At 45.7% G+C, this 15,015-nt stretch overlaps 1 protein-coding gene across 1 annotated transcript in view; it reads left to right on the top strand.

Annotated features, from left to right (window-relative positions):
- The window catches only part of LOC144738050 (uncharacterized), a 478,363-nt gene that overhangs the window by 318,015 nt on the left and 145,333 nt on the right, over positions 1-15,015 (top strand). The window lies entirely within an intron of this gene.

Here is a 15,015-nt window from a genome sequence, read left to right as displayed (position 1 = left end):
GTTATACTGCACTGGCAACTACATTTTTTGTACCTCATCCCCTCCTTCTCTCAGCGTTTCCCCTGTCCCTCAACCCCGCTCTTGTTGGTTTTCTGTCTGAGAGAAAACTGTCTAAAACATTTCGCCATTCGTGTTAGAGACCACGCTAAATACCGGCGAACAATTGACCACGGCACATCGTGCTTAATTCATTGCCCGGTGATTGCGAGCTGAGACTGGACTGAAAAGGTTGGGAGACCTGATGTTCTTATTTCTGGCCGAATCTGCTTTTCTGGTGACAAGTGAATGCACAGCCCTTGTGTAGAGCCATATCTTGATGAGAGCCTTCTCGCACTGTGCGGGTCCTTTGACTCCACTTCTACAAGCTGGTCAAAGTGGGTTGGTTAATGTTTAAAGTATAAACGCTGAAGCATTATGCTATAGACAGTTGGGTTATGAGGCACTATCCGTCATTGTACTTAAACATATGATGTGTGTTTGTGTGCACTTGGTTGTTTTTGCCAATAAAATTACGTAAACAACCGGGTTTTAGCAGATAAAATAATGAATCATTATTGATATATGCGTTAGGTCATATAATGATCAGGCCAGATTTTCTCAAGACGTTTATCTATACAACTGCATTAAAAGGACAAGTAACTAATTAGTGACGTTTTTGGAAATGGATAATTTTATAGGCATACTAGCGGAAGTACCCGGCTTTGCCCGGGTGAAAAATATATTTCTTAAAAACCTTACATATATATACACAGATACTAAGGTATTGTCAAAGCCCGGTGGGCTGTTTGTACATTTCTCCACCAACAAATATATAAGAGGCTTTCACAAGTCCAAAAAGTTGTAGAAAGTGTAGGGTAAATAGTTGATGTCAAAAGGTTTCCGAAAATTGTGGTCTCCCCCCCCCCCCCCTCAAAAAATATATTTACCCCTCGTAGGTATATATACTAACAACACCTTACATACAACAGAGAAAGTGGTATCTATTGACTCTGTAGTAGTATCTACTGACTGTACCGTAGTATCTACTGAGCCAGTAGTAGATACTGACTGTGTAGTAGTATTTAGTGACTGTAATAACTACTGACCATAGTAGTATTTACTGGGCCTACAGTAGTATCTACCGACTATATACTCGTAACGACTAACTGTATAGTATCTGCTGACTCTATAGTTGTATCCACTGACTATAGTAGTAACTACAAAATCTATAGCAGTATCTACTCACTCTATAATAGTATCTACTGACTCTAGTAGCTACTCACCGTGGTAGTATGTACTGACTGTATAGTAGTATATACTGACTGTAGCAGTATTGACTGACTGTAGTGGTATATACTGACTGTTTTGGTATTTACTATAGCGGTATTTACCAACTCGATAGCAGTATCTACTATCGCTACAGCAGTGTATACCGACTGAGGTCGTACCTGATATCACTACAGCAGTGCATACTGCTGTGTTGGTACCTGTTATGATGACAGCAGTGCATATTGTGGTGGAACCTGCTATGAATACAGCAGTGCATATTGCTGTGATGGCATCTGCTATGATGAGAGGAGTACATATTGTGGTGGTGGTACCTGGTATGATAACAGCAGTACATACCGAGTGTGGTGGCGCATGCTATGACGACAGCAGTACATACTGTGGTGGTAGCTGCTATGATGACAGCAGTACATACTGTGGTGGTGGTGGTACCTGCTCTGATGAGAGCAGTACATACTGTGGTGGTGGTACCTGCTATGATTACAGCAGTGCATATTGACTGTATTCATCATTCACCCTAACCATTCACCACTCACAACTCACCCTTACCACTCATCCTCACCACTCACCACTCCCACTCACTATTCACCATTCACCCTCACAACTCACCACTCACCAATCTCCCTCACCAATCTCCCTCACCACTAACCCTCACCACTCACCTTCACCACTCACCCTCACCACTCACCCTCACCAATCACCACTCACCCTCACCACTCACTCTCACCACTAACCCTCACCACTAACCCTCACTACTCTCCCTCACCACTCTCCCTCACCACTCACCACTCACTCTCACAATTCACCCTCACCATTCAGCCTCACCACTCACCCTCACCACTCACCCTCACCACTCACCGTCACAACCACCACTCACCCTCACCACTCAACCTCACCCTCACTACTCACCATTCATCCTCACCAATCACCATTGACCAATCACCACTCACCACTCACCACTCACCCTCACCACTCACCCTCAAAACTAACCACTCTCTCACCACTCACCCTGACCACTCACCACTCATCCTCACCAATCACACCCTCACCAATCACCAATCACCACTCACCCGCACTGCTCACCCTCACCACTCACCACTTACGCTCACCCTCACTACTCACTAATCACCACTCATAACCGCCACTCACCCTCACCACTCACCACTCACCCTCACCACTCACCCTCACTACTCACCACTCATCCTCACCACTCATCCTCACCAATCACACCCTCAACAATCACCACTCACCCTCACCACTCACCCTCACCACTTTCACCACTCACCACTCACCCTCACAACAACCAGTCACCCTCACCGCTCACCACTCACCCTCACCACTCATCCTCACCAATCACACCCTCACCAATCACCACTCACCCTCACTGCACACCCTCACCGCTCACCACTCACCCTCACTACTCACCACTCATCCTCACCAATCACACCCTCAACAATCACTACTCACCCTCACCACTCACGCTCAACACTCACCCTCACCACTCATGCTCACCACTAACCCTCACCACTCATGCTCACCACTAACCCTCACCACTCACCCTCACCACTCACTAATCACCTCTCACAACCGTCACTCACCCTCACCACTCACTCTTACCACTCACCCTCATCACTCACCCTCACCACTCACCCTCACACAACCACTCACCCTCACTACTCACCCTCACCACCAATCCTCACCAATCACACCCTCACCAATCACCACTCACCCTGACTGCTCACCCTCACCGCTCACCACTCAACCTCACCCTCACCACTTACGCTCACCCTCACTACTCACCCTCACCAATCACCCTCACCACTCACCCTCACCATTCACCCTCACCAATCTCCCTCACCACTCTCCCTCACCACTCTCCCTCACCACTCACCCTCACCACTCACCAGTCATGCTCACCACTCACCCTCACCGCTCACCACTCACCCTCACCACTCACGCTCACCCTCACCACTCACCCCTCACTAATCACCACTCACAACCGCCACTCACCCTCACCACTCACCCTCACCACTCACCCTCACCACTCACCCTCACTACTCACCACTCATCTTCACCAATCACACCCTCAACAATCACCACTCACCCTCACCACTCACGCTCAACACTCACCCTCACCACTCATGCTCACCACTAACCCTCACCACTCACCCTCACCACTCACTAATCACCTCTCACAACCGTCACTCACCCTCACCACTCACTCTTACCACTCACCCTCACCACTCACCCTCACAACAACCACTCACCCTCACAACAACCACTCACCTTCACTATTCACCCTCACCACTCATCCTCACCAATCACACCCTCACCAATCACCACTCACCCTCACTGCTCACCCTCACCGCTCACCACTCAACCTCACCACTCACCCTCACCAATCACCACTCACCCTCACCACTTACCACTCACTACTCACCCTCACCACTCACCCTCACCATTCACCCTCACCACTCTCCCTCACCACTCTCCCTCACCACTCTCCCTCACCACTCTCCCTCACCACTCTCCCTCACCACTCACCCTCACCAGTCACGCTCACCACTCACCACTCACGCTCACCACTCACCCTAACCACTCACCACTCACCCTCAACACTCACCCTCACCACCACCACTCACCCTATTCCCGTTTTAAAAACTTACTTACGTGTCGCCAAGTATGCTTGAGGGTGATTGGTGATTGGTGAGGGAGAGTGGTGAGGGTAAGTAGTGAGGAATAGTGGTGAGGGTGAGTTGTGAGGGTAAGTGGTGAGGGTGAGTGTGAGTGGTCAGTGATAGTGAGTGGTGAGTGATAGTGAGTGGTGAGGGTGAGTGGTGATGGTGAGTGAGGGAGAGTGGTGAAGGAGAGTGGTGAAGGTGTATATATTTTTGCCTATGATGACAGCAGTACATGCTGACGTTTTGTATGTTAAATGTAAAAGCTAAATGTGTGAATGTGTGTGTCGGAAATGTTAAGCAAACGTGGCGACACGTAAGTATATTAAACGGGAATAGGGCAATTCTAAAGGAATCTACAACCTTCGATGATTCCTTTGCGCGATTCAAAGAATCGATTCCTGGCGCGTAAGAGGTTTCCATTTTTAATTACAGAGTTTTATTTTCATTGGTATGTTATGTTTTAAGTTTTCAGGAGTTTTTAATTATATTTTTGCCCCGGTCAACGCCGGATATTTCCCATTCGTAGCAGTTTATATCGACTCTATAACAAACTTATATTAAACGGGAATAGGGCGATTCTAAATGAATCTACAACCTTCGAATTCTTTTCGCGATTCAGAGAATCGATTCTTGACGCGGTCGGGTTTAGAATTTTAATTACACAGTTGTATTTTCATTGGTATGTTATGTTTTAAAGTTTTCAGAAGATTTTAAATGTATTTTCCCCAGGGCAACGCTGGTTATATCGAGTTTATACCACAAAGTCGTCGCCTGAGACATGTGGGGTGTCGAGGCCTAGTACCGTGCAGAGCCTCCGGCCTCGCCTAGATTGTCCATCCGGCCGAGGCTGGGTGCTGTGGCCGTTACCCCCCCCCCCCCCGCGCTACAATAATACTGTCTAATCGCTATAATTTTATTATCTACCGACCCTATGATAATAATTGCACACATTGGGGTGGGGGGGGGGGGGAGTGAAGAGGACGTGAAACTTTGATGAATTTACTTCAGCGTCGCGTGTTAATGCGTGCGCATATTTTTAACGGGAATTAAAAATGGCGTCTACCCTGCAGCGACGGCGTTGCTGCCCGTTGCCAGGGGCCAACCGCCCGTTGCCAGGGGCCAACCGCCCGTTGCCAGGGGCAACCGCCCTTACGCATGCACAACGGCGTGCTTCGTTACACGCCGGTCGGCAATAGTAAATAAATAAATAGAAATCGCACTAAATCGATAATCGGCTCATTTATCGCCATTATATATAAGCGACTTTCTGACGATTACAATTGCTAAACCTTGAATTTGGGGTCTAGGGATGGAGCGGTGACAATGTAACAACTCGTTACGTGAGTGTCTTTTCAGCCCTTGCAGTTCATGTGCTTGCAAACTAAGACTGAACTGATGAGTGTGATTTGTTTAACATTCCTAATCATACAGAGTGAATTGAATTACACTTGGCTGTAATGGATATCAGCACCTCCGAGATCCCTCCTAGAAATGCAATAAAGAAAGCGATACATGAGCATTTCTGTGCGAATGTTTTGGTGTTTTCCTCTTGAACATATCTTTTTTGTAGATCATTGACAGATCTTTGCTCACCTAAAGCCACACACTCATTCATAATGGTCCTGACTAAACCTTTGTTGAAGTAATGCTCTCGTGAAAACGAGCATGGAGACCAAATAAAAATGTCTCATGTAAATAATTGGCATTTGTTGAATGAAGCAGCTTTTATAAAAGTTCTATGATGCATGTGGCGTGGATATCACTTTCTTTATAACCCGGCTAACTGTGGTCGCTTGCCATTCGGAGCTGGTGGACACTTCCCAGAGGTGTGGACTCGAGTCATGTGACTTGGACTCGAGTCAGACTCGAGTCATGAATTTGATGACTTGCGACTCGACTTGGACTTGCATAACAATGACTTTGTCCCACCTATGAGATGTGGACTCGAGTCATGTGACTTGGACTCGAGTCAGACTCGAGTCATGAATTTGATGACTTGCGACTCGACTTGGAATTGCATAACAATGACTTTGTCCCACCTCTGACACTTCCATTGCCAAACAACTACGAGTAACATATCAAAGAGAACGCCTGCACACGTTAAAGTTTATAAACGGCATATTTGTTAAGGTTATACTGCACTGTCAACTACATTCTTTGTACCTCACCCCCTCCTTCTCTCAGCGTTTCCCCTGTCCCTCAACCCCGCTCTTGTTGGTTTTCTGTCTGAGAGAAAACTGTCTAAAACATTTCGCCATTCGTGTTAGAGACCACGCTAAATACCGGCGAACAATTGACCACGGCACATCGTGCTTAGTTCATTGCCCGGTGCTTGCGAGCTGAGACTGGACTGAAAAGGTTGGGAGACCTGATGTTCTTATTTCCGGCTGAACCTACTTTTCTGGTGACAAGTGCACGCACAGCCCTTGTGTAGAGCCATATCTTGATGAGGGCTTTTTAAACTGTGCGGGTCCTTTGACTCCACTTCTACAAGCTGGTCAAAGTGAGTTGGTTAATGTTTAAAGTATAATGCAATAGACAGTTGAGTTATGATGCACTATCCTTCGTTGTACTTAAACATAGGATGTGTGTTTGTGTGCACTTGGTTGTTTTTGTCAAAAAAAATACATAAACAACTGGGTTTTTGCAGGTAAAATTATGATTCATAATTGATATATGCCTTAGGTCATATAATGATCAGGCCAGATTTTCTCAAAAAGGTCATGTAATGTTTGTAGACCCATAGCTTCATGAGGGCCTCCTGGCATTATGCTTAATTGCCCATACTTCAGCAATCTGATCAAGGCAGCTTGGTTGAATTTAGGGAGCATTAACCCTGGATTTTAATAGGGTATAAGAATGTTTTTGCTGCATTGAAGTCTTTGGTACATGTCGATTGGATGAGTGTATGTTTGCTGCCTTTTTTTCGTAACACCTTGCAAGGTGAGTGCTGTGATCTGAGTTTCATTTCCCAGCTGTGTTGATGCGCTGTATGATGGGTGATCATAACATTTAGCGCCTGTCAAATGAAACATAATTGGCTTGAAATTGTCATTTTGTCTTTCGAAATATTTAATGTTGTCATCAAGGCCCTTGGTCCACCTCTGCTGCATTTTGTCTATTCCCATCCATTGCAGGCGTTTGTCACGTATGTGCAAACACTCCTCTACACATAACATTACTTCCCATCAACCCTTACCTTCATCTTGTCGAAAAGGACAAATTCTGACTGAGCAAAATCGGGTAACAAATAAAAGTTTAATGAAGAATCAGTTCAAACCTACTTTGGGTAGCTGTCGTCACTGCAATGAGGCTACGTTGTGTGATGCATTCGCCTAGAAAGAACCATGCTCTGAGTCACCTTTTCTCGCTGTGTTTGTCATCTTGGTTTCTCCCAGCCACCACAGTTCCTATCATCTCTCCATTTATGGTTTTTCCTCTTAAGAAGAAATCCGTTCTGATCTGACCTTTTAAATACCATAACACTTTTGAAATTATTGAAACAGATAACTTCTTCTTAAACATCTTGGGAAGTGGATATTGATTTTTTTTCCAATACCTACTATAATTATATTCAGGATCAATGTGGTGAGCCCTTGTATAATACTGTCGCGTCATTCTGCTATTTAAATTGTCTGGGACTTTTACAATCACAACAACATGGCCCCCATCTTGCTGACACCTTTGTCATTGCTTAGTTTTCAGTGCAGATTAAGATCTCTGACATGTTGCTGATTACTACTATATCTGATGGGTGTCTAAACGGTGATTCTTTGTTATAAATACATCAAATACTTAATACATTTGTAATCAGTCCACCAGACGAAAGTTGAGATGACACACTTATCTTTATTTTCTACACGAGCTAACGCTGGGTGCGACCACTCCATTCCAAATCCCACCAGGAAGTGCCCCGATCGCCCCGCCTCATCCTGTGACGTCACCACTCTCCTCCTTGGCGTTCCCTATCTCTCACGCCCCGCCTTCTCGTTTCTTTCGTTCGTGACGTCATCTTTAACAGTAACCTGGAATCCCTTGGGTATTTCTACTCCCGGATCGCATAAGTATTAACACTACACATTCATCAATTACACTGACTGAAAACGACATAGAGGGATACATCGCCGAATGTAGGGGTTAGGTTCCTGGAAATGCAGTTTTGGGCAAAGCTGTATTACACCTATGATAAACCTTACAGGAAAAAAGGGTTGCATTCCCCTGTCTAAAATTATCACCCCCTTCCTCTTTATCCAATTCTACATGATATCCTCCTTTGTCATTGTACTAAAGGATGTTGAGTCACTCTCCATTGCGTTTGTGTGTATACACTCTTTATTTTTCAATTTTACCTCCACACAAAACCCATTATTCTTTCTGCACTGTGATTCTCACGCCAAATGCTCACTCCTGACACTGAATTTCCAGCCTTACGTTCGACCCTAACACTATAACTTGAACATAAATTAATTGCCCTCTAGGCATCTGTTTGACGAACATCTTCAACGAGTGGATTGCGAGATGTATGCAGCAATGCGAACATTTGAATTTTGTCTGTGAGAGTGCTTGATGATTTGTCATCCAGGCGTCCATTTGACTGACGCCATTAACGTTTGGATGCTAATATGGTTGCAGCAATATGTAAACATTCCGTTGTGCCTGTTGTGTCTGTTATATTATCAAACAAGCACTAAAAGGGATTATTATACCGTTGTATATATGGGGATGTGTTCCCAACAGCGTTATTTATTTTACGTGAACAATATGCAAGAGCTTCATTGGGGCATCGGGAATAACGCTACTAATAATACAGATGGTAAACATTTCATAACTAATAATTATAATGTTTTATAACATCAGGAAGTATTATGTACAATACTATGTACTCCTATTACACAACAGTGGGAGACGAGGTTGTAGCTACTGCACTCCCAATCCGGGTCATTCTCAAATAAAAGTTCCAGGACTTCTGTAATCTTAGTGATGCCTTCAGCGAAAAGTACAGATATTAAGCATTATTTCATGATAAAAAATAATAATGGATTATATTAGTAAGTATTATGTACTGTATTCACAAGTGCATTCTACTGTACTCTTGTAAGGCAGCAATGGTCAAAATGTTTGATGTGATGAGGTTACTTTTAGATGGAGTCTGATACTCTGTCCTGGTCTGGCGAGTTATCAGCCGGCGAGACGCACTGTAATAACCTTGAAGAAAATATTTATATCTTTAAGAAATGTAATCGTGACCACGATTTGTGAAAATCAAATCACGGGGGTGGGGTCTAGTGGACTCGGAATATTTTACTTCATTGGCTCAGCGAATAATGGGGGCAGGTACATCTACTCAACTGGTGCTGCCGCGTATTCTCTCTAATTAGCGCTGTTGAGATATTTTGATTTCATTTTACTCGTAAAAAATAATCTATCAAAATAAGCGCTATAAGAAATGAGCATTTTTTGGGGTCGTGCTAAGCAAGGACTGCCTTTATGTGTTAATTTTAGCAGTTACAGGCCAAACCTTGCATTCACTTATCAATAGTTATTGGAGCTGCCATACCCCATGCATGCACGGAGGTTTTTCAGCCAAGCCACTCTGAGTTGGAGGCCTGGCTATGGATTTTTGTGATAAGCAAAGTCCAATGTGGATCAAGTATTGGCGGCCCTTAGCAGAAGGAAAACTATCATTGAGCCTTGGCTCACAAGCCAATTTCTCATGCTGGGAGAATCTTTAAAGCCCCCTGTAGTGCAACGAGCCAACAGCTGAAAGATGAGGGGATGGCTAGAATGGAGGTGGCGGGAACCCAGTGGCATCATCAGTGGTGGCGATCCATCGAGACCGCTGAGTAGTGAAGCAGAAATCTGGGGCCCGCTGGAATCAAGGAAGGGGAGAGCAGTGATGACTGAGAGGGATTCTGGGAATGATGGATTGGAGAGAGAGCAAATGTGTAGCTCAAAAGACGTTGCATTCCTGTCCCAGGTTAAAAACGTAGTTGAGAGGGTGGTCGCGTATGGCAGTCACATCCTGTCCACCGCGGAACAGCGGTATTGTGCCATCCACAGGGAATTTTTGGCCATGGTGTACTCCATACAACAGTACAGGCCTTATCTCTATGGCATGGATTTTGTTGTTTGCACGGATCATGCAGCCCTTCAGTACTCCCTGCGAGTGGACGAACCTTCTAGCCAGCTCTCACACTTCAGGTGCGAGATTGTAAATCGGATGTGTTGTCCCGCTTGCCCCTGGTGGAGCATTGTCCATGTTCGTCGGGCGCGGGCCGCTGTAAACCACCTGTGGCGGGGTCACTGCATGTCGTGGCGGCGCTCGGTGAGGGGGAGTCCGCCAAGGTGGTCGTGCTGGGGAACAGCACTTTTAACCTCACGAGCGCCGAGTGGGGGCGGCTGCAGTTGGAGGAGGGATCCCTCATGGCCTTGCGGCATTGCGCTGAGTTGCAGTGCAAAGGGTCTGCTCCCACGGGAGGTCCTCAAATTGTTCTTCATGAAGTACGTTTTATGAGGTGGGACGAGGGGCTGCACCGTCACTGTAGTGTTGTTCCCACCGCCCTGCAAGGCAGGTTTACGCGGGTAGTGCAAGAAGAAAAGATTTTGCACCTCGGGGTGCAAAATACGTTGTTGAATTTGTAGCGTGGTTTTTATTGGCCGGGAATGTCGAGTGACGTGTACCATCTGGTAAAAGATTTCACGAATTGCGCGTGCTGGAAACTGCCGCTGAGAAGTTCCAGTCTCCATTGCAGTCCATTTTGTTGTCTCGGATTAACGAGCTGGTCGTACTCGACATACTGGGACCCTTCCCGGCTACGTAGAGAGGGAATACATTTCTCCTAGTAGGGGTTGAATATTTCTCTCGGTGGCCGATGGCCTGGCCATTGCCCAACCAATTGGCCGCATCTATAGCCAATGAATGTTTTCACGGCAACGTAATGGATAAGGGAGCCCCCAAGCAGCTTCTCATGGATCACGAAAATTCTCATCGAAACTGCTGCGCGAGGTGTGCGACGTGCTAGGCACTAAGAAAGTTAGAACGTCACCATACCATCCCCAAACGGACGGTATGGTCGAACGCCTGCACGTAACTTTGACATCTATGCTCTGTCAGGCAGTCAGCGTCGCACAAACTGATTGGGATTTGCATGTTCTGGGGGTCTTGGCGGTGTACACGATGGTCCCACACGCTTCCACAGGATTTTCACTATTTTTCCTTATGTACGGGAGAGAGAATGAACTCCCCATGGAGGTCCAATTAGACATGTCGGGGGGCAAGCAACAAACGGCATTGCCCATGCCCCTGCAGGTTACGCTGAGTTGCAAGTTGGCAGCACGCGACGCGGCTAGGATGGTTGCTCTGCTAAACAAATAGCTATGTAGTTCAGTTTGCAATTTCGAGTTTGCGTTTTAAGTCAATGTAGGTTTTTAATATGTCATGAAAGCTGGCGGCCAATGAAAAGAACGCGGGGAGGCATGAGAGTGTGCTTCCATGGGTCATAGAGGACAGGGTTGCACTGCCTGCAGGTGCCCTTGGGAACATCCCCTAAACTGCATCGGCCATGGCAGGGTCCCGCGGAAGTGGAGGAGATTAAACGGCCACAGTGTGTGTGTGTATACAGGTGGGCCGTCGCCATTGGTTTGTCATCCGTCACGGTTGAAACCATGTCCCTCCCCAAACTGACAACTCATCTCCAAGCACTGTACGGCCGGTGTCTGATGTGTCAAACGAGCTGGGGGAATCGGCCACGGAGAGCGTGCGTCAGAAGGATTGTGTTATGCTGCCCACAGTCTTAGAGCCCCTGAAGGCAATGGGGTCACGGAATCCCGCTGCATGCGATGGACCACTGGCTACAGCGCGGTCAACGTGTGATAAGGAATCAGGGGGGGAGCCGACCCCTTTTAAGGCTTTTATGCAAGTCCCCATCGCCCTGAGAGAAGACAAAGTTCGCCCTCAAGGATGGATCGAAATGTGTTATGTTCCATTAATAGGAATTTCCCTGTGTGTGTGTGGATACGCAGATAAACCCCATCAGCATGTCCTTAAACCGTGCATTGAGGTCCTCTTGCCTGAGATAATTTTCAACCCAACATTGAGTAACTGTGACCGACTCACAGCAGCAGCAGAAAAAGACAAACTGTGGACTGCTTCTGACCAAATTCACAACAGAAGTCTCAACGCACAAGCAAAGTAACTTCTACTATTCTGATAATTTGTTTTTTACCCTTCTATCTGGCAACAAAACTGACACCTTTTTACAAGGAGTCATGTTTGCATAGACTGCAATACCTGCAGTCATAATACAAACAAAAGAACATAACTCTGAGTTGTGCGCCTTTTGGCGTCATCTGGTCCAACACCATGTGAGACTAGGCTCTAAGGAAAGCTGTCTCGGGTGTGGACCAATCAACTTCAAGGACAGTGCACATTATCAGAGTTATGTTCTTTTGTTTGTATTATGACTGCAGGTATTGTGGTCAATGCAAACATGACTCCTTGTAAAAAGGTGTCAGTTTTGTTGCCAGATAGAAGGGTAAAAAAACAATTATCAGTGCATACATTCTCAGAGTTGTGTTTTTGTTTGCATTATGACTGCAGGTATTGTGGTCTATGCAAACATGACTCCTTGTAAAAAAGGTGTCAGTTTTGTTGCCAGATAGAAGGGTAAAAAAACAATTATCATATTTTCTTTTTTTACTGGCAAATGAGGTTCCAATGGTGTAAATTCTACTATTCTTTCAGATCCCCACCGTCTACTGAGCAGTGATGCTGGGTCTGACCAAAATCCTTCATTGCTACCTGTGGTCTTCCAACCTGTCCTCCAATGTTTTTGCCAATCATTCATTGGCAATGCTCTCTGTTCTATATCTTCCTGTACTTTCTCAATCGAACACATTCTCTGTGCCTCTGCTTCTCAATCATTGTACTGTATTTTAATTGTCCTCGTCATTTGCGTATATTTTAATCATGAATTTCTCCTAACTCCACATTATTCCCTTATGCCATCCTTTTATGCAGTTTTTTTCATTAATCTGTTTAGCTCAAACTCTAGCATTGTGATGAACATAACATTACGGTATTGGCACAATCTGTTCCGTAATTATAGTTTTCGTTTTCATTTTATTGTCTTTGAATTTTCAGTTTTATCAACTTTTTCCAATCAATTTGTTATTCAACTCCTTTTTATATTTCAACTCCTTCATCAAAATGTCAAGTGTGTAACTACTGTGATCGTAAAACATAATCTTCTCATATATGTTGTTATTATGCCCGTTTACCCAGGAAAACATCATTGAGTCTAAATATGTTTTTTCATGAGGTTTCTGCTAAGTATTGACAATAGTCAGGAGCAATGTTGTTGTGATGGTGTAACGGCAATAAAGTGATGTGCAGCTAAGTTTTCAACATTGCCATGTTTTGTCCAACACCATTTACATTTTGTGGAATCTGGAGAAAACCCATGCCGAGCAGGGAGACAGAATAGAAGTTCCACACAGTCACGCTCACTCACACGCACACTCACCCTCATACAGAACAAGGTGAAAACATGCCAACTTCACAAAAAAAGGCACCCGAGTCTGGAATTGATCCAGGACCCGCAGGGTGTGCATTCGCCAGTCTGGTGTTAATCCGGATTAACGAGGGTGAGTAAAGCATTCTTGAGTGCGGAAGGGCAGACAGTAGATTTATGATGGTCGGTACGTCACAAGAGGGGGTGGGTGGCCAACACCATGCCCGCTCACTCTGCTCTCCCGGTTCTCGCCATTGGCTGAAGGCGTGCCGGGGAGGAGGGGTGAGCTCCGCTGGAGGATCCGCCACGTGGTCCGTGGCGAGGAGGGGATGAGCAGCGACGCAGTCCAGAACCCAGGCTTCCTACAGAGACCTATATCCTACCCGGCGGAGCTAAGCCCCGCCTCTCACCACGCCCCCTCGTGGAACCTTCCCGATGGTTCCCGAACCTCTACCCGACTCTGCCCGTCCTCTGGCCCAGATATTATCCCCCCTTAGGATTGTTTGAATTCTGACCACAAATATTGTGATTAATGCACACATGATTCCTTGTAAAAGGTTTCAGTTTGGTGTTTTAACCTGTTTTGTTGCCAGAAAAAAGGGAAAAACCTATTCTCATATGTTGGTACTGGCAAACGAGGTCCCATGAAACCCACTGTATTTAAATGCCCATATGGTCAGTGTTAAGAAATGTGCTATGGTTCAACAGAAAGAGAAGCAGTCAAACTCACAATTAGGAGTATTGTACTTTTCTATGTAACAATATAAAATACTGTATAATAAGTAAAATTAAACGTTAAATAAAGTAACATGAATAGAAAATAACACTGTTTTACTTTCATGAACCTTGGGTCCTGATGCTAGTCAGAAAGGGGGCAATGAGTTACCACAATTGCAGGCACACACACAGACAGACAGAGACACACACACACCACGACGACAATGATCCCCCGTGTAGCCTTAACAGGCTATAGGGACAAGTGTTGTTAGTGAGCAGCGCCTATGAATGCCGGCACGGCACACGTGGGGGTGATTTGCCAGCGCCACGCCCGGCTGCCTTTGTCTCCCCAGTGGCGATGTTTACACACCAGACGCCGGCACTGATGTTAGCCGTGAGCAAGAATCGAACTCGGGTCGCCACTTTTGTAGCGCAGTGCGCTCACCGCTACACTTCCACTCCCCACACACCAATACCAATATCCGCCATTCGCCACAAAGTGACGGCGACGTCACCACGGCGCCTGTGCCAGGCTAGGGGCACTTTAAGGCTCTAAATGTGGGGTTGGCTGGCTTGCTCTCTTCTGAAACAGTGGGATGCTTTCCAAGCAAAAAAAAGCTCAAGAAAAATATAGAATTGAGACGAAAAAAAAATCTGAAATGCTGGATCTGATTAGCATATCGATACCAATCTGTAGTTTGACTGCTTACAAATGCCACTTGGTGACTGATGTTCGCCTGGAAAAATAAACGGTCAATGGACTAAACTATTTTTCTATTTATATGTGGATATATAATGGAGTTCTACTCATTTGTTCTTTCGCCCATGATGCTCCACAT

This window comes from Lampetra planeri, chromosome 77 (assembly GCF_965212315.1).
Source record: "Lampetra planeri chromosome 77, kcLamPlan1.2.h2, whole genome shotgun sequence".
Lineage (NCBI taxonomy): Eukaryota > Metazoa > Chordata > Hyperoartia > Petromyzontiformes > Petromyzontidae > Lampetra > Lampetra planeri.
Note: the sequence above shows the minus strand (reverse complement) of the source record. Positions and strands in the feature narration are given on the sequence as shown.